Source organism: Amblyraja radiata, chromosome 19 (assembly GCF_010909765.2).
Source record: "Amblyraja radiata isolate CabotCenter1 chromosome 19, sAmbRad1.1.pri, whole genome shotgun sequence".
NCBI lineage: Eukaryota > Metazoa > Chordata > Chondrichthyes > Rajiformes > Rajidae > Amblyraja > Amblyraja radiata.
The window spans coordinates 41,897,267-41,922,367 of record NC_045974.1 but is presented as its reverse complement, the minus strand read 5'-3'; the positions used below and the strand labels follow the sequence as shown (position 1 = coordinate 41,922,367).

At 43.3% G+C, this 25,101-nt stretch overlaps 1 protein-coding gene across 2 annotated transcripts in view; it reads left to right on the top strand.

Annotated features, from left to right (window-relative positions):
* The first annotated feature begins 437 nt into the window (after nucleotides 1-437).
* The window catches only part of met (MET proto-oncogene, receptor tyrosine kinase), a 185,057-nt gene continuing 160,393 nt past the window's right edge, over nucleotides 438-25,101 (top strand). For both annotated transcript variants that reach the window (XM_033038324.1, XM_033038323.1), the window contains exon 1: nucleotides 438-858. The gene's annotated coding sequence lies outside the window, so the exon portion shown is untranslated. The remainder of the gene's footprint in view (nucleotides 859-25,101) is intronic.

Sequence of the window (25,101 nt, the reverse complement as noted above, 5' to 3'; positions counted from 1 at the left end):
AACTAATTTAGCCCAATATATATGGGATGTCCCGGCTAATACGGGACAGTTGGCAACCCTATGGTGACAACACGTATACAGACGGAAGGACAACACGACGACTGAGGATATGTCCTTTGTGGAGAGTGTGTCCTGAGGATATGGTGCGTTATGGACAGTGTGTCCTGAGGATATGGCCCTTTATGTACACACTATGTACTGAGGAATCCCCCTAGCAGCGGCAACATGCAGCCGGTGAGTGTGATAGGGAGGGGGATATCTCCTGGTTCTCCTGGGCGCTGGTGGAGCGGGACTGAGCGCACAGTTGACCTGTAAAGCCTTGCCTGGAACACGGATGTGCGCCGCCGAGCGCAGGGCACTGAGCCGCGGATCCGCTCACCTTCCTGCAAGGACACTCCTTGGGGCGGGGCGTGGAGCGGCCACATTGTGATCAGACACTGAGTCGGCCGGCGAGCACCAGGTTACTCACTCACTCATCCACTCATCCTGCTACTGGCGGCACCGCCACTCGGGACATCTGCTCTGTGTGAGCTGCCAGTGGGCTGGCGTGGGCCGCCGTGTGTGTGTGTGTGTTTGTTTGTGTCTGTCACTGTGTGTGTGAGTGTGCAGATCACCTGCGGCGCTCACACAGGGACCGCTCTCCAGCTGGGACTGACATTCAGCAACGTGAACAGTGGATCACAGCATCGGACAGCAGAGACAATAGTCACAGAGTCATTGCCCGGAGACACTTATTGATTAAACCCCGGCGGCGTAGAAGGTATGCGGAGTGTGCATTGGAAGGAATTCGTGAAGCTTTGCGCCACTTGTAACCAGCATTTATAAATCGTGCCGACTCCAACTTCAAGAGACGTCCAGGTACGTGCCCTCTGCCTTCATGGGCAGGCATTCTGTCTGTTAACTTTAGGCTTTAGTCTTGTTTTAAACACGAAAATCGAAATCCCTCTTTGCCTTTGTGTCACGATAACTTGACAGAATGTTTTATCTTTTAGCATTTCCTCCCCAAACCCAGCACGTTGCAAATTGTCTTCTTATTTTACACCAACTGTTACGAGCGAGGAGTCAGTCAGTTGCGGTGGGATTAGGTCATGCGGTCAGCGTGATCCACAATGATTCATCTCTCTGTAAACATTAAGTGGGGAAGGGAGAAAGTGTTAACGATTTGCGAGGTTTTGTGCAGGTCGGTGCTCTACAAGGAGTGTCATGAACGTTATATAACGTATTTCCCCGAAGGTGGCACACCGCTGTCGCAGTTTGCGTGCCTGGGGATTAATGGTGTCACCTAACCCTTCAAAGTTAAAGTAGATGTGTAGGAAGGAAGTGCAGATGTTGGTTTATACCTAAGATGGACATAAAATGCTTCAGTAACTCAGCGGGACAGGCAGCATCTCTGGACAGAAGGAATGGGTGACGTTTATGATCGAGACCCTTCCTCAGACGACCCATTCCTTCTCTCCGGAGATGCTGCCTGTTCCGCTGAGTTACTCCAGCATTTTGTGTCTATCTTTAAAGAAGAGCTGATTTGTATAATTGTCCTTGTGTGTGCAGAGCTGGAAACCAGAACACATAGACACTGGAATTTAGAAGGATGAGAGGGTCCCTTATAGTATTATAAAATTATTAAGGGATTGGACAGGCTAGATGCCGGAAACATGTTCCCGATGTTGGGGGAGTCCAGAACCAGGGACCACAGTTTAAGAATAAGGGGTAGGCCATTTAGAACTGAGATGAGGACAAACTTTTTCACCCAGAGAGTTGTGAATCTGTGGGATTCTCTGCCTCAAAGGGCAGTGGAGGCCGATTCACTGGATGCATTCAAAAGAGTTAGATAGAGCACTTAGGGCTAGCAGAATCAGGGATATGGGGAGGAGACAGGAACAGGGTACAGATGGTGGATGGTCAGCCATGATCACATTGAATGGCGGAGCTGGCTGGAAGGAATTCCACAGATTCACCGCTCTCTGAATAAAGGCTTTGTATGGGACAAATCCTGTCCCACTAATTGGATTGAGTTTATTGAGGAGGTAACTCCGGAGATTGGTGAAGGCGGGGTAGCAGATGTTCTCCATGTGGACTTCAGTAAAGCATTTGACAAGGTCCTGCATGACTTGTTGGCTACTTGGATCCAAAATTGGCTTGATGAGGGTAGTGGTGGAAGGATGCTTTTCTGATGCAGTCTTTGAGGAAAGGCGTACTGTGGATTTTGCTGCTGGGAGCATTGTTGTTTGTGATAATATATTAACAGCCCGAAGGCACGATGAATAAATGAGCAGATGACATGAAGGATAATGGTTTGTGGATAACAAGGAAGCTTGCACAGCAGGATATGCTGTAAGTCAGGATATAGGCCACATCAAGATACAGGTCAGATACAGGGAAATCAGGTAGAGTACTGGCAGACGGAATATAATTGTAACAGGTGCACAACCATGCATTTTGGGAAGTCAAATAGGGGTAGGACATTTATAATAAAAGTAGGTTACTAAGAAATGTGGAATGGTGGAACCTAAGGATTGAAGCTCATATTTCCCTGACAGTGGAAAGAAAGGAAAATTGCATGGTGAAGAAGACATATGGCATGCATGACTTCATCATTTCATATCATATCTATATAACTCGAAAACTCGCATCTTGTACGTGTGTTTATGTGTGTGTCTTTATATTTTCGCAAAAACACTACGCGGTAACAATAAGATTTTTACATATTCTGATTCATATTTTTCCCCTCCAGGCAGTGATCAGGTTCAATTAAGATTTGATCCTAAATTTCACGTTACTTGCGATTAAAGCTTTAAAAATGTCAACTTACGCAAGATTTATACTGTTAAAATCATTCCTTACAGCTTCCAACACAATTCGATACAAAATTGCAAGACAGGAACACTGAACTTTTCACCTCAAAGGGATATCACAGCAAGTGCACCTGACATTTGCAACAATGTGGCCATCATAGCTCCTGGCAGGACAGGAGGGGGAGGATCAATTGGTATTGCAATTGGGGAAATGCAATTGGGATTTTTTTTCGTCCACTGCTGTGGGAGGCAGAAGAGTGCTGGAAACTTACGTTTGGCAACGGGTTGAGTTGGGGGAGCACGCCTCCCCTGGGGGCTACGGGTTAGTGGTGCAATATTTTGTTGGGTAACAGGTTGAGTTGGGGGACCAGGCCTCCCGTGTGACAGGGACCCAATGGGGAAACGGGTGAGTGTTGGAATATTGCGTTGTGGGATCAGTTGGTCCAGCAAGACGATGGGACATTATGTTGCAAATTCACAAAACATTTGTTAGACCACTCTTGTGTGCAGTTCTGATTGCCACTTGCAACACCAACATGAACTGGCAACAATTCCTCCTCGATAACCAGCAGCATGGGGGCATCTCAAGGCTGTGTGCTCAGTCCCCTTCTCTACTCTATACTCACAACTGTGCAGTCAGACACAGTTCCAACTTTAGAATTTTCTGTCATCGAAATTTGGAATGTTATTTCATAGAAACTTGATTTAGTAATTTTCTTTAGTGTCATGAGTCAAGTCAAGAGTATTTTATTGTCGTATGTCACAGATCGGACAATGAAATTCTTACTTGCAGCAGCACAACAGAATATGTAAACATAGTACATTGTAAACAATCTAATAAACGAGAGAGAAAAAAAAGTTCAGTGTGTGTATACACATACTAACAAATATACATATACTGTATACAGATCATATATACACACCCGCGTGCACACATACGTACAAACAATAAAAGTACAATAATAACAATAATAGTCTCTGTAGTTCAGAGCTTATTTGGAGGTTGTCGTGTTTAATAGCCTAATAGCTGTAGGGAAGAAGCTGTTCCTGAACCTGGACGTTACAGTTTTCAAGCTCATGTACCTTCTTCCCGATGGCAGGGGTGAATAAGTGTGGGTCTCTGATAATGCTGGCTGCCTTTTTGAGGCAGCGACTATGGTAAATCCCTTCGATGGTGGGGAGGTGAGAACCCGTGATGGACTGGGCGGCGTTCACAACTTTTTGCAGCCTTCTTCGCTCCTGGGCATTTTCAAGTTGCCGAACCAGGCCACGATGCAACCAGTCACTATACTCTCTACTGTACACCTGTAGAAGTTCGAGTCCATTATTTTAATATTTTAATAACATTTTAACATGTTGATTTAATCCATTTTAAATGTTATTGGAAGTTGATTGGTCACAAAATCAAAACATAATAAGGGGTATATTCATGGGGGGGAAACAGATAAATATAGATTATCTATATATGCATACTGGCACATTTCTGCCCCCAAAAATAGCTCTGGATTAGGTACAGAAAGAAGGCATAGCATTTAAAGTGAAATGATGGAGTTGTAAAGAGGATTTTAGGATAAAGTTTTTTAACACAGACAGTGGTTGATATGTGGAACTCAATAGCAGAGGAGGTGAGAAATAAGAGACGATCATTACGTTTAGACAGGCACTTAAATAGAGAGCACACAGAAAGAAGTGAAAACCCACGACTGGAGATGCTGCAATCAGGAGCACAATGAACAGACTACAGGAGGAACTCAGCAGGTCAGGCAGCATCTGTGGACGGAAATGGATAATCAATATTTTGGGTTGTGGACTGAAGAATATAGACCTAATGCAGGCAAATAGGAATGATCCATAAAATCATGTATAAATCGTGTATAAAATCATGAGAGGAATATATCGGAGCGATGCACAGAGTCTCTTGCCCAGAGTAGGTGAATCGAGGACCAGAGGACATTGGTTTAAAGTGAAGGGGAATAGATTTAATAGGTATCTAAGGGTTATCTTTTTCATACAAAGTGTAGTGGGTGTATGGCACAAGCTGCCAGAGGGGGTAGTTGAGGCAGGTACAGTCACAATATTTAAGAGACAGTTAGACAGGTACATGCATAGGACAGGTTTGGAGGGATATGGACCAAACGCAGGCAGGTGGGACTAGTGTAGCTGGGATATGTTGGCCGATGTGTGCAAGTTGGGTCGAAGGTCCTGTTTCCATGCTGTATCACTATGACTCTGTCTAGAAGACCGTAAATGTTGCTATGGACATAGTTAGCTGAAGGGGCTGTTTCTGTACTGTCTGACTCCATGACATCTCACACACTAACTGAGGAAGGAAACAATTGTCATTAGCACAGTTATGCACAATGTTGAAGGTTTAAATCTCAATCCCTTGCATTCGGATGATAAACCTATGCTAATCATCAGATCATGTTCCAGCAACCATGGCTCCTGCCAATGCGCACTTGCTTTTCATTTCAATCCTGGAGTAAGTGAAATCTTTCACAACAGGAGGGAAATATCAACACCGTACAAGCAAAGGAAACAACTACTTAAAGAGATCTGATATGGATACTTGTGAGCACACTAATGCATTTCTGTACATCAGACTGAGTGAGAACATGAGATGAATTAATTTACTCAGTGAAGGGCACAAGGGATTGAATGGCCCAAAGCACAGATGCTGCACCAAATCAGTGCTTTAGGTCTCAGCCATTGGCTACCAACCAGACAGATTGGTAATGATAGCCTCAGCCACCATTTCTGCTTGCATGACATGCTTTAAAGTTTAACCAGTCCAAAACCAAAAGGAAATGTTAGGATTGCAGTTCTGATGAAATGCTATCAACTTAAGGTTCCTTTCCCTCTCTCCTCCCACCCTCCCTCTCTACTTCTCTCCTTCCCTCTCTAGACCATACCGCCTCACCAGAACAATACTCTCAGAAGATACTCTGCTTTTATTTCATTTTCGGACTAGGAAGCGGTTTATTTGATTCTTGGTTGTGGGCAGGGAATTGCAGCTGGCAATTCACTTAAAATGGTTAGCTTGGCTATGACATGGCTGCCTCGGTTAGACGTTGCAGGGCTCATTCCCTGCTCCATACTGTTCTGGTGAGTGGAATCCACAGTTCTGGCAATGCAGAATGATGGCATCCGATGGAATATTTGTGTCTGAGCAGATGTAGGTTGTGGGAGTCCTGAACCACCCCTTAACCCCCTTACACTCCAGCTCCCAGTTTGCTGAATAAATCATGTTATCAGCTTGTTTAAAATACATACATCTTCTTGAAAGAATGTGGGCCCTCAGTCCAATAATCAGTCTGCACACCTTTTAGGCACTGCCAGAGCATTCTCCTCCTTCCAAACCCTCCCCCCCTCAGTCCTCCTCTCTTTGAAACCCCTTTGTCTCCTTTATTCCCCATTTGTCACCCTTTTCTATCCTTTTTATCTCCAGTCTTTTATACCTATCTGCCAATCAATAAACCTCCCTCTGCTGTACAAACCCCCAACTCTTTTCCGGTTTTGTCTCCTCCACTACAATCGACCTGAGAAAGGGTCCTGACCCGAAACATCTCCCGTCCATGTCCACCAGCGGGGATGCCTGACCCGTTGAGTTACTCCAGCAACGTTTGTTCTATGCAAGGTTGTGGCATCCGCAGTTCATGCGACTACCTTGTTGCCAAGTCGAATCAGTTGTGTTTATTGTCATATCCACATACTGTGAGGTACAGCTACAGTGAAAAGCATGCTTATTTCAGCATTACATGCATATAGACTCCGACAAAACACACAAAAACATAAATTAAAAATAACATATCTAAAAGAAAGAAGTCGGTGCAAACAAAAATGCATACTTAGATATTATTAGTCCATGGTAATGCAGGAAGTGGTCCCCTGTGTTCCATTGTTGAGGTAGGATTAGGGTTGGTTCAAGAACCTGATAGTTGCCATGGTTCTTTAAGTGTAAATGGAATTATCAAAAATAAATGGCCTCTATTATCCTAACCTTTTTGAGAACCACAGAGCAAACAAAACCTATAGAGGAACAATTCCTCATATCCTGCCAGTGTTGATAGTGTCATACACAACAGATGCTGGACCTTTGGCTCAACTCACCCATGCCAACCTAGATACTCACCCATGCCAACCCAGATACTCACCCATGCCAACCCAGATACTCACCCATGCCAACCCAGATACTCTATGTAAGCCAATTCCATTTGCCTGCGTTTAGCCTTTATTCCTCTGAAACTTTCCTATCCATGTGCAGCCTACAACCCAGTGAGAGCAACATTGAATTCTCCAATTACAGATGGCTCTTAGCTCCATCCCCCCTTCAAGTAGACTTCTGGTCATCTCCTTTTTGATTCTCTTCCATCACCCACAGAACTGCACCATCCATTCCCCGTCCCACTCCCCCGACCATCCACTTATTACCCAGACATTTTACCCACCTATTCACCCATGCCAGATAGAAAATATTGGATGGAAAATTGGTTGGCAGACCAGAAGCAAAGAGTACGAGTGAATGGGTCCTTTTCAGAATGGCAGGCAGTGGCGAGTGGAGTGCCGCAAGGCTCGGTGTTGGAACGGCAACTGTTTACCATATATATTAATGATTTGGAAGAGAGAATTAGGAGCAACACTAGCAAGTTTGCAGATGACACAAAGCTGGGTGTCACTGTGAACTGTGAAGAGGAAGTTAGGAGGTAGGTTGCAGGGTGAACTGGACAGGTTGAGTGTGTGGGCAGATGCGTGGCAGATGCAGTATAATATAGATAAATGTGAGGTTATCCACTTTGGCGGCAAAAACAAGGGGGCAGATTATTATCTCAATGGGGTTAGGTTAGCTAAGGGGGAGGTGCAGCGACACCTGGGCGTCCTTGTACACCGGTCACTGAAAGTTGGCTTACAGGTACAGCAGGCAGTGAAGAAAGCTAATGGAATGTTGGCCTTCATAACAAGAGGATTTCAGTATAGGAGTAAAGAGGTTCTTCTGCAGTTGTATATAGGGCTCTGGTGAGACCACATCTGGACTATTGTGTGCAGTTTTGGTCTCCTAATTTGAGGAAAGACATCCTTGTGATTGAAGCAGTGCAGCGTAGGTTCACGAGATTGATCCCTGGGATGGCGGGGCTGTCATATCAGCCATGATCACAATGCATGGCGGTCGTCCCCTATCAATAACCTGTGCCTGCTTTCTCCCCATATCCCTTGACTCCACTAGCCCCTAGAGCTCTATCTAACTCTCTCTTAAATCCATCCAGTGACTTGGCCACCACTGCCCTCTGTGGCAGGGAATTCCACAAATTCACAACTCTCTGGGTGAAAATGTTTTTTCTCACCTCAGTCTTAAATGACCTCCCCTTTATTCTAAGACTCTGGCCCCTGGTTCTGGACTCGCCCAACATTGGGAACATTTTTCCTGCATCTAGCTTGTCCAGCCCTTTTATAATTTAATATGTTTCTATAAGATCCCCCCTCATCCTTCTAAACTCCAGTGAATACAAGCCTAGTCTTTTCAATCTTTCCTCATATGACAGTCCCGCCATCCCAGGGAACAATCTCGTGAACCTGCGCTGCACTGCCTCAATCACAAGGATGTCCTTCCTCAAATTAGGAAACCAAAACTGTACACAATACTCTAGATGTGGTCTCACCAGAGCCCTATACAACTGCAGAAGAACCTCTTTACTCCTATACTGAAATCCTCTTGTTATGAAATCTTTACTCTTCCAACAAACCATGATCCTGGTGATGGAGGGACTGTCTTGTGTGAGAACCTTGAATAGGTTGTGATTGTATTGGAGTTTATAAGATTGACTGGTGATCTTGTTGAAATACATTGTGCTGTTTGGGTAAATAACAGGCATCTGCTCTGCGGGAATCTGTGAGGACTTTGTGACGAACCGAGGATCAGAGCCTCAGGATTGGTGGATGCCATTTAAAACTGAGAAGAGGAAGGATTATGCCTTCAAAAGGATTGTGTAGCAATGTTACAAAATTTTGAGATTTAAAAAATCAAGTCTGTAATTTATCCCATCAGATAAAGCATAAAAAGAAGTTTAATTTTACACCTAATTCACTTTCATATCTCATGTATTTAAAAAGTTATGGCCATTTTCATGCTCGGAAATGAGCATCTTGTTCCCTATTGATTTTCTATGGACGTAACAAAAAAGCTGTGATCGTGGACAGTCAAAAGCCCATAACTTTCTTAAAAATTAAGAGAACTGAATGAAATTTTTAGTTATCATAGATTGAACCATTCTGAAACAAATATAAAATAATCTTACTTGGATGACCTGAAATTAAAGCATATAATTAGTTAATTACCCAAGTGTAGCTAATTTCAAACTTCAATTACTAGATCTAAACATCTATCCATTTCTTAATAAATGATTAACATTTTTAAATAGCCTGTGTGCAAATAATATTCATAAATAATTCACAATAAAACATGATTTTTAAATCTCATTTACATTAATTTATAGGCCAAATGGAAGGAATTTAGTGTTCAATTGCTGTAAATTAAAGTCCATTTTAAATCAGTTTTCTAGTGGGATCCTGTGAACGCGCTGGTTTAGAACTTTCACATTGCGGTCAAATGCCCAGAAAAATGCTGCGGGATATAATGGGGCCAAAATGAGCTACTCGCAATATTAAACTTTGTATAAAGGGATCTTAAGAAGCCCTTTTTAATGTAAAAATAAGCTACATACCTTCTGTGGTTTGCTCTATGAGACCCTGACGGCTGTCGGTGGTCGCGGGTTTAGAGATTGATTTTTAAACTACTATAACTATTATCCAAGGCCTTTAAAACTAATAATAGCTTTTGCGACGGGGTCTTCCAACGATTTTTCGTTAATAATTAACAAGGCTGAACATCTTCGATTTGAACAGCCTAGAGAAAATCGCGTTTTAAACCCGCCCCCCTCTAAACGGCGCCAAAATCGCGCACACCCGCAGCGACAGATTTTCAGCGACGCTTCAGGTAGGCTTTGCAACATACCTAGATTGTGTGTATTTGATATTCCTTGCACCAGAAAAACGAACTAGTGGGATTCTAGATCCATTCAAAGCTGAAATAGGTTTTTAATTAATAAGGGAATCAATAGTTGTAGCGATAGGATGGGAAATGGAAAAAAATTGGATCAGCCATGTTCTTAATGAATGATAGAGCAAGCTGAATGGGCTGAATGGCCTGTTCCAATTTCTCTGTCTTGTGGTTTTATGGTTAGTTCTGATTCTCTCTCCACAGATGCTTTGAGTATTTTCAATGTATTCCATTTTATTTCATGTTTCGAGCACATGGTCTTTTGCTTTTGTGAGTGTGACTGTGACTGTGGATTGAGAATTCCTCGCTAGTGGGGAGATATTGTGAACAGCACACTATTTAAACAAAACCTGTGCAAGCTCAGACAGATTCTGCAGCTTGGTTTGGATGTTCTGGGGATGAATGTACTTCTTTGTGGCCAAACCATTTGATTGGTCAAAAAGCCAAACAAAACAAACAAACTTTTTGTTTTGGTGATGGAGGAGGTTGGGAGCTAAAGTGTTTGTTCCTTCACGTCACAATCCATGGACAATTTCAACATGTTTCTGTTCCAAGACTGGCGATAAGACGTTTTCAACTTGTTAACCATAATTACACAGATGTTGCCTGAACTGCTGAGTATTTGCAACAATTAACTACTCTTATTTTAAATTTCTGGCATAAGTAGTTTTTTTTAAGTTATTGTTTTTGATTTTCAATAGAATTACCTTTCAATAAAAGTCCTCTTTTGTTTCTCAATGTGCTCTAAAACACAAAATGTCATCAACTTCCATTGTATCTGTTTTATGCCCTATGCCTTCAACTGGCTACATCTATTAATAAAAATAGAACATGTTCAATATACTCAATAGGTTGGGTAGCATCTGTGGAAAACTACTTTTTGTTGGAAGACTCAGGATCTGCAGATCTTCTGCAGAACTCTAGATATATGCTATTTTGGACTACAAACTAAGCAACTAGACAATGAAGTTACATATAAAAGCCACCTATATTCATCTGTTATAATATAGTTACATTTAGGTTTTTAACCTAAAATAAACCTTTGTTACTTTATGTGTAAGAAGGAACTGCAGATGCTGGTTTACACCAAAGATAGACACAGAATGCTGGAGTGACCCAGCGGGACAGGCAGCATCTTCTGAAGAAGGGTCTCAACCCAAAACGTTACCCATTCCTTCTCTCCAGAGATGCTGCTTATCCTGCTGTTATTACAGTATTTTGTGTCTATTCTTTATGCGATATCAACAAAAATCTCAAAACCTTTCTAGTTTAAGAGATTCCCCACCTTGAAAAAGATTCATTGTTATTTGTTCACGATAAGCCAACATATATTGCAGTATGTTTAAAAAGGAACTGCAGATGCTGGAAAATCAAAGTATCGCAGTATCATTTGTATAATGAATTAATGTATTGTATTGAAAAACACATTATTGCACTCAACCACTTTATTCTTGTCCCTATTGTAATTTTACTTTTAGAACAATATTTGTAGTTAGATTTATTGATAATCACCCTTGAAGAGTCGTACTTTCACCTTGTATCTGCATTAACATTTTTAGACTACATTCCCAAAATATCCCTGGTTATACATATCTATCATTCTTTCTTTTTAATTCAATTATTGACATGTCGACCCTCTGTTTGTGCCTCAATATATACATCATAGAGAACGAGGCAAAGAAATCACAAAATCTTGTTATTGTTCTATGACAATAAATAATATTTCACCTGTTGCTTTTTAAACCTGTATCATCCTCTAGGTAATTATTGCAAAGCATTACATCTCCTGTTTCCTTGTACTTTCTCTCTTTTCATTCCTATGAAATATACGTTTATTTTCTCTCTCTCTCTCTCTTTTTCCTTCCCAAGGACTTTATTCAGCAATTGCACATTACAGCGTACCAAACGTACATAAACATTCAATGGTTACAATACATCAAGCAATCATTATAATACAATGAAGCAATCAATATTAACAATGCTCTCGACTCCACGCGGTGACCAGCATTCACGGAAGGCCTACAGAGTCCCCGTGGACACCGCATGTTCCCTCTCCAGGGTCACGTGAGCACGGACATAGGCCAGGAAGAGGGGCAGGCAGCCGACTCTAGCCTGGCCATCGACCGCCCGCTGCCTGGACCTGCGAATGGCCATCTTGGCCAGGCCCAGGAACAAACGGACATGGAGGTCCCACCCCCCTGATCGGCCCTTCTCACTCCCTGCCTTGTGCCCAAATACCAGGATCGTGGGTCTAAAATGCAACCAGAACTTGAGGAACAACCCCTTCAGATATTGATAGAGGGGCAGCAACCTCACACACTCCATATACACGTGGAACACGGTCTCTTCCTCGCCGCAGAAAATACAGGCGGCCAGCGAGCCCGTGAACCGACCCAAAAGTTTATTACATGCCACCGCTCTGTGCAACACTCTCCACCCCAGGTTCCCAAAGTAAAGGGGGACACCTCCCTTATAGAGGGACCCCCACTGGGGACCTCCCCGCCTTCAGATGGTAACATGCACCACCAAGGTGTGTCAGGACGGAAGACGAAGACAAGGAGGTGCAGAATGTGCAGGAGCAATCTGTAAATTGTGCACCTCTTCGCATCACGAAACGGCCATCTCAGAAAGGTGGCTCAGGTTGTGTGGAGCTGGCGCCTGGGAAATATCCCGGAGCCTAGGTCCGATGAGCAAATCTGACGGAGCGGGGGTGAGCTCAGTTTTTCTACCCGATCTATGGGTGGATTACAATTTTTACAGAATTGAAAATTAATATACAAGCTTTTATGTGTTTGGAGTGTGGGTGGAAACTGGAGCACCTAGAGGAAACCATGTGGAGAATGTACACACAGCATGTAATCAGGATTGAACCTGGGTCCCTGGTGCTGTAAGGCAGCAATTCTACCGCTGCGCCGCCTTGCCACTTATTTAACTTGAATTTCCCGCTGGAGGCCAGAACCAGTTTCTAGACATCGGAAGTCTGGAGCTGATACTGGTAATGGTGATTGGCAAGGGGATAAACTCTTCCCATCCAGCTGATTCAGATTGATTTTGATTCATTTTGAGAATGTAGAAGCGACAGCTAAGATTTACTCAATCAGCACCCTAAAACAGAGTATATATATATATATATAATGTCCCTTGGACAGCTTTCAGCCCAGTGGTATGAATATTGATGTCTCTAACTTCAAGTAACCCCGGCTCTCTCTCCATCCCTCCCCCACTCAAGTCCACCAGCTTCTCGTTCTCACCTAGTAAATAACTAACAATGACCCGTTTCCTTTATCATCATTACCTTTTTGCATTTCTTCCATTCATTTGTTGAATTTCACTCTACATCACCACCTTTATCTCTCATTTCCCTTTCCCCTGACTCAGTCTGAAGGAGGGTCTTGCCCTGAAACATCACCCATTCCTTCTCTCCAGCGATGCTGCCTGTCCCACTGAGTTACTCCAGCATTTTGTGTCGATCTTATATTCCTTTATAAGTGTCCAGGTCTTTCAGAAACATGAGTCAAACTTATAACCTTTTTCTAAGGACAGGAACATTAACATTGAACCCAGTTTCTTTCTGTTATGTGGCCACAACAGTGATTACCACCGATATGTATGTGTGAGAGGCATTTGACTTTTATTTAATTCACAATGCTCTTGAAAATTACTCACTCTAAAAGTTCACACCTAAAAACACATTCTCAGCTTTTTATCTAACAATGGCCATTTCACTGCTGGCTTTAGTTACTAGACTGATGGCAGCTAAGCATTTACAGAGCTCTTTGTTTCAACTTAAGGTAATTCATTAGGAAAGTACAATTACAAATGTCCATTTCTCACTCCCATACTTAAATACTGTGCAGTTTAATGCATTGAAATGAGGACATCAATCATATTTGTCTGTCTGGTTTAATTAGCCTTCATTTAGCGCTATACATGTTCTTAAAGGATTTATTAAGTTTCCATTTAAATTGACAATTACCTTTTGCAGAATGAAAAATAGAAATGAATAGGGCCAATCCGTATATAAATCTGGATTGTAAATGTGTGCTGAGCTCATATTTAGAATACAGAGTTTGTTTTACAAAGAGTTTAGTAATTGATATACACCAAATGAAGAAATCACAATGCTTTTCTTGAAATGAATGGTGGATTGACACAAAAGGGCTTACTTATTATAGAAAAACCATGACAAAGTATGGCTTTAACACAATGTTGTGCACAATCGAATGAGGCTTTTGGAATATTATAAATCACTATGGCACAGAAAGGTTTATTAAATACCAGCCATTTTTGACAGCTCTGGGTGGAAGTGATGGTAATTTTAGTTTAGTTTAGTTTAGAGATACAGCATGGAAACAGGCCCTTCGGCCCACCGGGTCATTGCCAACCAGCGATCCCCGCACATTAACACTATCTTACACCCACTAGGACAATATTTACATTTGCCAAGCCAATTAACCTGCAAACCTGTACGTCTATGGAATGTAGGAGGAAACTGAAGGTCTCGGTGAAAACCCAGGCAGGTCACGGGGAGAACGTACAAACTCTGTACAGACAGCACCCGTAATCGGGATCAAACCCAGGTCTCCTGCGCGGTATTCACTGTAAGGCAGCAACTCTAACGCTGCGCCACCGTGACGGCCCAGTTGATTTTCTTCTTTTGTCATCACAGCTTTTAATTGTAAGGAAAGTCTAATTTCACTGCAAGCAGTAACTGGGAGAATACATTGGGAGAATACATTGATGAAAATGCGGATGTTGAAAGTCTGAAACAAAAGCAGAAAATGGTGGCAATGATTCCTGTATCGGAGGGAAGAGAAACAGAGTCAATGTTTAAAGTTGGAACTGAAACATAGACTTTGTTATCATTCCCACAGATGCTGTGTTGTCCTAAATCTGCATTGTTGTTACATATAAAAGCCCAAACACTTTTAAACTCAGAGAGGGAATAGGAACATTTAGTCAGAGGTTAGTTAATCTGTGGAACGCATTGCCACAGAGGGCTGTGGAGGCCAAGACAGTGGATATTTTTTAAATGCACTCACACTGGAGCAGGTACACGAGTTAAAAGAAAGAAAAGTTAAAACAATGAACTAGGAATAGCTAAGATTGTTTCCTTTGGAACAGAGGAGGCTGAGGGGAGACTTAAATAGAAATATAGAAAATTATGAGACAATTGTCTAGAGAACAGGGGTGCAGAATGTACGGAGTTTGCACGTTCTCCCCGTGACCCACGTGGGTTTTCTCTGAGATCTTAAGTTTCCCCCCACACTCCAAAGATGTACAGGTTTGCAGGTTAATTAGCTTGGTATAAATGTTTTTAAAAATTGTCCCTAGTGTGGGCAGGGATAGTGTTAATGTGCGGGGATCGCTGGTCGGTGCGGAGTCGGCCGGCCGAAGTGCCTGTTTCTGGAGCTGTGAATTAAATTAAACAGTAAATAGGAAAGGACTAGTTTTCTTAGCAGGGTTTGAAAACCAGGCCATCGAGGTTTAAAGTAATCAGTAGAAGGACTATCAGGGGAGATGAGGAAAATGTTTTCATCAAGATGGTTGTAGGATCTGGAACTCGCTAGATGTAAGGATGATAGAGGAAGAAACTCTCATCTCATATAAAAACATTTGGATTTGTACTAAAAAAATGTAAAAACCTGCAGGGCAAAGGACCTGGCACTGTATAGTTAGCTGTCTGAAGAAGGGTTTCGACCCGAAACGTTGCCCATTTCCTTCGCTCCATAGATGCTGCCTCACCCGCTGAGTTTCTCCAGCAATTTTGTCTACCTTCAATTTTCCAGCATCTGCAGTTCCTTCTTGAACATAGTTAGCTGTCGCAAGGTAAGCTAGGTGGGTCTTATAACTTGCACAGGTGATGGGCCAAATGACCGCCTGTGTCATTAGTTTTCCATGATATACTCATTGTGCCCTGTTCTTTGTAATGCAATTCAAAGTATTATTGTACTACGTATTGCCTGCAGATCGGGATATACCATCAATCATTGTTATTATATTGGCCATTAATCAACATTAGCAATACTGTGCATTTGAGAGTGCATTTAACAACCAAAGTTGCATCACAGGAGTACAATTAGTTACGGATTAGATAAGGACGCTATCTAGGATGATAGCATCATCAAACAAGATATGACACAACATAGTGGTAATCAAAAGCCTTGTCAAAGCAGTAGATGTAATATACAGGAGCCGCCACCACTCGTCGTTCACCACGAGCGCTGAGGTGCTCCTCCCTCCCGGAATATCCCGTCCTGCCTTGCGAATGCATTGTGACGTCACTTGGGTTTTTTTCCCCGAAATGGGTGAGTTTTCGGGCTGTCTTTTAAATTAATAACTTCAGAAATATAGGTGGGAATGCTACGGGAAGATGTTTATCGCCTCGACGGGAGAAAATGTGAGTCGGATGTGTGAAACTGGGAAAGCTGTGGCCTAGCGTTTGGAAGAAGATAGGAATTAACCAGATTCACACACACACAGACACGAACAAGACAAAGACTTTTAGTTATATAGAGATGGCAATAAAACACTCTTGATTCTTGACTTGATCTTAATCATTAGTATTCTGTGTTGTGGTCACAGCCACCTTAATTCAAATCCCATTCATAGTAAGTATTTCCCTTGCTATAAACGCAGTGCTCTCATTGTGTGTGCCATCACAGTACTGCAGGAAGTACATCTCCAGCGATCCAGGGTTTGATTCTGTGTGCCGATGTGAAATTTGATTGCTCTTCTTGTGGCCACTTGGATTCATCTTGTTTGCTCCCACATCTCAAAGATGTGCTGGTATTGTTTGCATGGGTGCCTTGTAGGGGAATCAGGGATGATTGTGTGTGACAGAGAATGATTTACATTGAGAAGGGTGTGGGAATGAGATTGATGGGCTGGCATGGTCATGATGGGCTGATAGTCTCCTGTATGTCGACAGGAATTATATTACAAATGATGAGATGGGAAAAGACATCTGGAAGCCAGAAACAGTTCATTGATGTTTTTGTGCCATTATACTTTAAAGAAAATAGACTTAGATTGTAATTTGTACCAATTATCAGAAGGTGCTGTTTTAACGACTTTTATATGCTTCAAACATAGCTAAGTTAATCACTGAACCCTACATCAAAGTAAGCTTTGTGAAAAAAATATATAATCATTCATTTCTGGCCAGATATCTAGCTCACCAAGATGAAAGTGAAAAACCATCCACGGCAATGTTGTAATGCACTGGCGCTCACATTTATAATTAGAGTGGAACATTACTGCATGCAACTGGACGTCAAAACCTTTTGAGGTAGGCTTGCCTAACAAGGAAGATTAATCACCTCTTCTGTACATTCAATGCTATTTATGTAGCAAACAGCATCCTGAGGGTCAACAGTATCAAACCTTCCTTGATTTTCAAGAGGATTACATTCTCCATGTCTCCCAACAGCATCAGACAATGGAGTCAACTTAACTCGTGCAAATGGGTGGCGTTTCAGGTCGGGGCATACCCACCGACTCCCACAGTTATCTGGACTACATCTCCTCCCACCTTGTCTCTTGCAAAAATGCTATCAACTTACTCTCAAAGTCTCCATCTCCACAGCATCTGCTCCCAACGTAAGGCTTTCAATTCCAGGATTCACCACTGCAACTTTTCCCATCCTTATCTCACATCTTTCGGCTTCATATCCCTGACCTTTGTCCAACCATCTACAAAATCAAAGAGAAACCCTCACCTGGATCCACATATCATTTGCCCGGCTTTGTCCTGCCCCTCCTCTCTTCCATTTTTCCTTCACCCCCTACCACAGTCAGTCTGAAGAAGGGTCCTGACCTAAAACATCACCTATCTGGAATGTCACCAATTCCTTCTCTCCAGAGATGCAGCCTGACCCGCTGAGTTACTCCAGCATGTGATGTCCTTTTTCACCATGTAAATACTTTGACTACAAGAGTTGATCAGATGTGGAGAACTCAATGATGAATAATTCACCTCCTAATTCCTCAAAGTCTTTTCGTGATTCACAAGGCACAAATCAGGAGTGTGATGGAATACTCTTCATTTTCCTAGTAGAGGGTATCTCCCACAACACCCACAGGTTGACTTCACTCTGGATTGCATTCCATCCACCATCTTAAAAATGCAACCTCTCCCCTCTTGAGAAAGCTGCTGGGACCCACCCTTGCATCATGAGGCGAAGGAAATAGGAGACTGTTCCTATTTCCTTTGCTCCATAGATGCTGCCTCACCCGGTGAGTTTCTCCAGCATTTTTGTCTACCTTTGATTTTCCAGCATCTGCAGTTCCTTCTTAAACACCTTGCATCACGAGAGTACTTTAATCACATTTACCTGGATTGTAATGGCTCGAGAAGGCGATTTACTGCAACCTTTTGTATAGTAATAGGTGTGGGCAATAAATATTGTGGTTGCCAGGTACAACCAAGCCCTTTGAATAAATTAAAAGGAAACGATTCCAAACGCATTCCTGGGCTATGAATTGGCAACACTATGGCTATGGAAGAGAGATATTGAATCAAAGCTGGCTCAAAAGAATTTTTACAGGCGAGCTTACACTGGTTATGATAACGCAATAACATTTTCAATTATGTGAGTCACTGTGGAGGAGAGATTCCCGTGTTGTTAGATGATTATCAAAGATATTCTGCACAAGAAAAATGCACTTTGCAATCTGATACAGCCCTTCAATAAACAGTCAAAGTGTATTGGCAATGTGACTAATTCTAGTTTTATTGATTACACTCAAATAACAGAAGAGCTGAATAAAAACAGAACAAGGAATTGTAAAATTCTTTTTACCAGAAAGCAGAAGGTTGAACACAACCCTGCCTTCATCAACAGATCTGCGTTGATGGTCGAGTGGAGAAATAAGGAATTGCAGATGCCGGATTACAAAAAAAATACGAAGTGTTGGTGTGACTCAGCATCCCTAAGAACATGAAGGGGCTGAAGAATGGTTCCCACCCAAAATGTCATATATCCATGTTCTCCAGAGATGCTGCTTGACCTGCTGAGTCACTCTACACTTTGTGTCTTGTTTTGCTGTTGACATCACTAAACAAACCTGGTCCTTCCACACTGGTGCGGTGATCAAGAAAACGTATCACTGTATTTACTTTCTCAGACACCTAATAATTCTCTTTTTGAAAATTAGTTTAGTGTAGAGATACAGCATGGAAACAGGCCCTTCGACCCACCGGGTCCACTCCGACCAGCAATCCCCGCACATTAACACTATCCTACACCCACTAGGGACAATTTTTACATTTACCAAGCCAATTAACCTACAAACCTGTACGGCTTTCGAATGTGGGAGGAAACCGAAGATCTCGGAGAAAACCCACACAAGATATTCAAACAAGACACAGCACAATAGAAGAGTCTCAACCTGAAACGTCACCCATCCCTTCTCTCCAGAGATGCTGCCTGCCCCATTGAGTTACTCCAGCATTTTGTGTCAATCTTCGGTTTTAAGCTAGCATCTGCTGTTCCTTCCTACACAGCAAGTGCCTGCAAGAGGAAACAATTACTTTACATGACAACCTCTCATGGTTTTGGAACCCCATTAATTCCTATTCCCTCAATTTTCTCTACTGTCATCCAACTGTAGTCTTGATATGTCATTGAAATCCCCTACTGTACTTTTGGATACCGTCTGTAGGAGTCTGACAAGAACAAAGATTATGTTGGCCTTGTGAATCAGAATAGAATCGGGTTATAAATGTTCAGGATTGTCCAGTTGCAATGTGCTCAGGCTCTCTCCTTTATACGTCATACAGTATCTATATAACTAAAAGTCTCATCTTGACCACTTCCTGTCTGCGCTGTATATTGATTTTAGAAAAACGCTACCCTATATCGCTACGATTTTTGGCCATCTTACAGTCCTTCTCTGCTGAGGCAGCCCCGAGGATTTTTCCGATAGATGAAAAATAAAAAAGGTTATGAGTGTTTAAAAAATCTTGAGATCAGCTGATTGGTCCTCTCGCCTGTCAATCACTATGATGGGGGGGGCAGGACTATAAATCCCAGGATGCCTGGATGTGAGTCAGTCACTCTGGAAGATCACGAGGGAGAGTCCGCAATTGTGATTCTAAGCTGTGAATCAACTGAACTGTGAGTCTGCAATGTACCTGCAATAAATGATTTTTTCGCCCTTAATGACAATGTAATGAGTTCTTTGGCAATTTGGTGGCCAGCACTCTGCTAGAAATGCTATGAAACTGAATTTGGTGGCCTGCACTCTGGTGGCCTGCGCTCTGCTTGAAATGCTGTGAAACTGAATTTGGTGGCCTGCACTCTGCTTGAAATGCTTGTGAAACTGAATGTTGTGGCCTGCGCCCTGCCTGAAATGCTTGTGAAACTGAATTAGGTGGCCTGCACTCTGCTTGAAATGCTTGTGAAACTGAATGTTGTGGCCTGCGCTCTGCTTGAAATGCTGTGAAACTGAATTTGGTGGCCTGCACTCTGCTTGAAATGGAATTTAGTGACTGATCTGCCAGTCCACCAGCCCTGAATGACTGAGCTGCCAGCCCACCAGGCCTGAGTGACTGAGCTGCCAGCCCACCAGGCATGAGTGACTGAGCTGTCAGCCCAATAATCCATTCGGCCCACAATGTCCATACTAGCTCTCTGGAAACCAGTCCCTTCGGCCCACAACACCCATACCAGCGCTCCTGAACCCCCCCCCCCCCCCCCAATGGCCACCAGTATTGGAATTGGTGGAGAGGTGGAATATTGCGTTGGGGGACCCGCCCTCCATTGTGAACATGGTCTAGTATCCATTATAATTCCACTTAGTCTAGTATCCATTATAATTCCTTAGCAAACACAAAAGACTAGAGGAACTCAGTGGTTCAGGCTGCATCTGTGAATGAATGAAGGAAGGAATGAATACTTTATTGTCACATGTGACAAGTCACAATTAAATTCTTTGCTTGCATAACCAAGGTACGCAATAGTGGCCACATAAAGGACGCTGGCACAGTTACAAAGTATCCCGTGCCAGGTCCTCCATTGTTCTTCCCCCTCACTCACGGAGCTCCCCCCATGCCAGGTCCTCCTTTGTTCCCGTGAAGGAAATGGATAACCGACATTTAGAGTCAGGACGGTTCTTCAGACGAATCGCTTCCCTCCACAGATGCTGTCTGACCAGTTGAGTTCTTCCATCCCTGTGTGTTTTGCTCAAGATTCTGGTATCTGCAATTCTTTAAGTCCCTTTTATATTCCTTATTTTGCCTTGACAGAAGAACTGCTATGTGAGATGGACTTTAGTTTAGTTTATTATTGTCATGTTTACCGATACAGTGAAAAGCTTTTGTTTGCATTTTACCAAGTAAACAAAAGACTATCCACGAATACAATCAGGCTATCCATGGCACATAAAGGATAAAGGAAGCAACATTTAGTGCAAGATATCCATTGTCCCCTCTCTATATAATCTCTCTTTTACAGATAACATTCTTAATGGATTGGACAGGCTAGATGCAGGAAAAATGTTCTCGATGTTGGGGCAGTCCAGAACCAGGGGTCACAGTTTAAGAATAAGGGGTAGACCATTTAAGACTGAGATGAGGAAAAACGTCTTCGCCCAGGGAGTTGTGAATCTGGGGAATTCTCTGCCACAGAAGGCAGTGGAGGCCAATTCTCTGGATGTTTTCAAGGGAGAGTTAGATTTAGCTCTTAGAGCAAAAGGAATCAAGAGATATGGGAAGAAAGCAGGAACGGGGTACTGATTTTAGGTGATCAGCCATGATCATATTGAATGGTGGTGCTGGCTTGAAGAGTTGCATGGTCTACTCCTGCACCTATTTTTCTATGTTTCTCTTCTCTGCCACATTCTCTCTTCTCAAATCTTCCATTCTCCATGAGCTCTTTCCACCTCTGCCTCTTCCTCTGATGCAGTATCGTTCACCTCATATTCTTTGCCATTTCCCATCCCACACACACTCTCTTTTGAGAACATAATTTCAGTAATAAAAGCAAAGTTACACCAGTTGACCCATTATGCTTGTTCTACTTTTCAATATCATGACTGATCCTCACTTTCCTGCACTATCGCCCACACCCCTTCATTCCCTTAAGGTATGAAAATCTGTCCATCTATTGGACACACTCAGTGACCGAAGACCACTGAGAGAGAGATTATTCCATTGATACACACACACTGGATTAGAAAAGTTCTCATCTTTGACCCTCTTTCCTCCCCATATGCTCCTTTTTCCTTCTCCATCCATATCATTTATTTTCCCCTCTTCACTCTGTCCTGTTCCTTTATCCTCCCCCAGCCTCCAATCTTGCCCATTCCTTGCGGTCATTAATGTCTCACTGGTGAACTGTTTAGTTTAGTTTAGAGACACAGCGCGGAAACAGGCCCTTCAGCCCACCGGGTCCGCGCCGACCAGCGATCCCTGCACACATTAACACCCTCCTACACACACAAGGGCCAATTTTTCATTTACCACGCCAATTTACCTTCATACCTGTACATCTTTGGAATGTAGGAGGAAACCGAAGATCTCGGAGAAATCCCATGCGGTTCACGGGGAGAACGTACAAAATATGTACAGACAGCATCCGTAGTCGGGATCGAACCCGGGTCTCCGGCGCTGCAAGCGGTGTAAGGCAGCAACTCTACCGCTGCACCACCGTGACCGGTAACATTCATGGCAGTGTGCCAAGATTTGAATCCCATGCTAAGGATTGCTTAAATGTTTAATTCCATGACAGACGAATGAAATACGAAGTATTTTGCCCTTTTTAACAGTCAAAATAGCCCAAAACAGCGTATTAAAACGGAGGCAAAAAATAAACTGTGAGAAGAACTCAGCGGGTAAAGCAGCATCTGTGGTGGCAAAAAGATGGCCATAGATTCTGGGTCAAGAATTAGCATTAGGAATCAGAGGAATCAGAGAGTGTAGAGGAGAGATAGTATGCAGAAGTGAGAAGGAAGGGTGGGGCAGAGGCTGGTAGATGGGACAAGATAAGTGGGGGTTTCCGAACAAAATGGAGCCAGATGGGGATAGTGATCATTTAGTTTAGTTTGGAGATACAGTGTGGAAACGGGTCCTTCGGCCCACCAAGCCCACACCAACCAGTGACCCACCAAGCCCACACCAACCAGTGACCCACCAAGCCCACACCAACCAGTGACCCACCAAGCCCACACCAACCAGTGACCCACCAAGCCCACACCAACCAGTGACCCACCAAGCCCACACCAACCGGTGATCACCCTGTACACTGATATTATCCGAACACACTAGGGACAATTTACAATTTTACCAAGCTTGCAAACCTCTACCTCTTTGGAGTGTGGGAGGAAACCGAAGATCTCGGAGAAAACACATGCAGGTCACAGGGAGAACGTACAAACTCCCTACAGACATCACCCGTAGTCAGGATCGAACCGGGGTCTCTGGCGCTGCAAGGCCGCAACTCAACCACTGCACCGCAATATAGTGTTGAGTTAGAGGCTGGTGATTGATTGGTGGAACCAGATAAGGGAGGGAGGATGGACAGAGGGAATTGGGTGAGGATGGGGACAGGAGAGATGAAGCGAAGATGAGGTGCTGTACGGGACAGATAGAATCTGGTGGGACAGAATGATGAGTCGAGCTAATGAGGGGGACGGGATGGTCAAGAAATGGAGAGATAGCCATGGTGGACTGGTGGAAGTGAAAAGGAACACAATGGAAGCGGGTTACCTAACACTGAAGTCTTTTCCCCAAAGCTCACACTAGTAGGGTCCATATCCAAGACGTTATCTGTCCATATCCCTTCATGGTTGCTGCCTGACCTTCTTCAAAAAGGATTGGGTGACGTTTCAGCTCTACTTTGCTGCCTGACCTGCTGAGTTTATCCAGCATTTTGTTTAAGAAGGAACTGCAGATGCTGGAAAATCGAAGGTACCCAAAAATGCTGGAGAAACTCAGCTGAGTTTATCCAGCAGTTTGTTTTTTCACCCACATTCTGAAACTGAAATGACTCAACAAAAGAAATAGATAAAACAAGCCTTTACAAACATCAGGTGATTCTTTCAATGTCACAGGCAAATTTATGTGAGTACACGATGTGCAGTTCTGAATATTTGCAAAAGTAAATGATATGTTTTTGTCACCCTGGGTACTGAAGTACCTTGATACTTTGGTACAAAGATTTGGTAAGATTTGAATACAGAGTAACAACAGTTGTATCCATTCAGTGATTTCATAGCCTTTGGATATTAGTTTATCGGATGTTAACAGCACAGGGGTGCAGCTGGTAGAGCTGTTGTCTCACAGTGCCAGATACCTGGGTTCGGTCCTGACTTCAGGTGCTGTCTGGGTGGAGTTTGCACGTCCTCCCTCTGACAGTGCGGATTACCTCCAGATGTTCCAGTTTCCTCACACGTCCCAAAGTTGTGCGGGTTAGTGGGCTAATTGGCCTCTGTAACAAGTGTGGGTATAGAAAGTGGGATATCATAGATCTGGAGATAGACACAAAGAACTGCAGTAAAAGCCCTGTCTCACGGTGCGAGCTGATCCACAAGGTACCCCGAGGGAAAGACCTGTGGTTGTTTACGAGATTCCAAGTGTATGGTCAAGAGTTTAACCGAGTTCCCACGGGTATAACTAAGTTTGCCGTTTACTTGTCATTTCTGCGATGTTCCAAGTTCCTCTCCCGAGTTACTCTTGAGCCAACCGTGAATGAAGGTCTGTTTTAATAAGCAACAGTGTTAAAGAAGACAACTCCATCCTGCGGCTTTGAGTTAAAGATAGAATTCAGTGCGACCGCATCTATTAATGTGACCTACAAAGGGAAAATGCGCACCGTCCAGTGCCAGAGCAGTTACACTTATGATTTGTTTGAAACACACATCACGTAGTTAGAAGACCAGCGGGCGGAGGTTTGCTATATTTTAATTGAATTTACTGCCAGGTCTACACACTAAGGGGAGACGTGAGATGAAATCTTTGAATGTGGACGGATGTCTCCGCGCCTGCTCGTTCTAAGTGGAATATATTTTTAGTTGCCTTTCAAGCTGGGCATTGGTTTTATTCCTTGTTTTTGTTTATTTGCACACACTTTTCGTGCGTGAGGGTGTGAGGGTGTGAGAAGTCCATGCCGGGTGCCGGCCGGCCACAGCCGCTGTTCTTTCACATCAGTTGCGCATCATTTTGTTGAGAGACGGAGCTCAGGGTTCGCCTCCTGAGCTGCTTTGGTGCCCAGGCATGAGTTGAGGTGGAGGGAGGTTGTGGGGGGAGGCACGGGC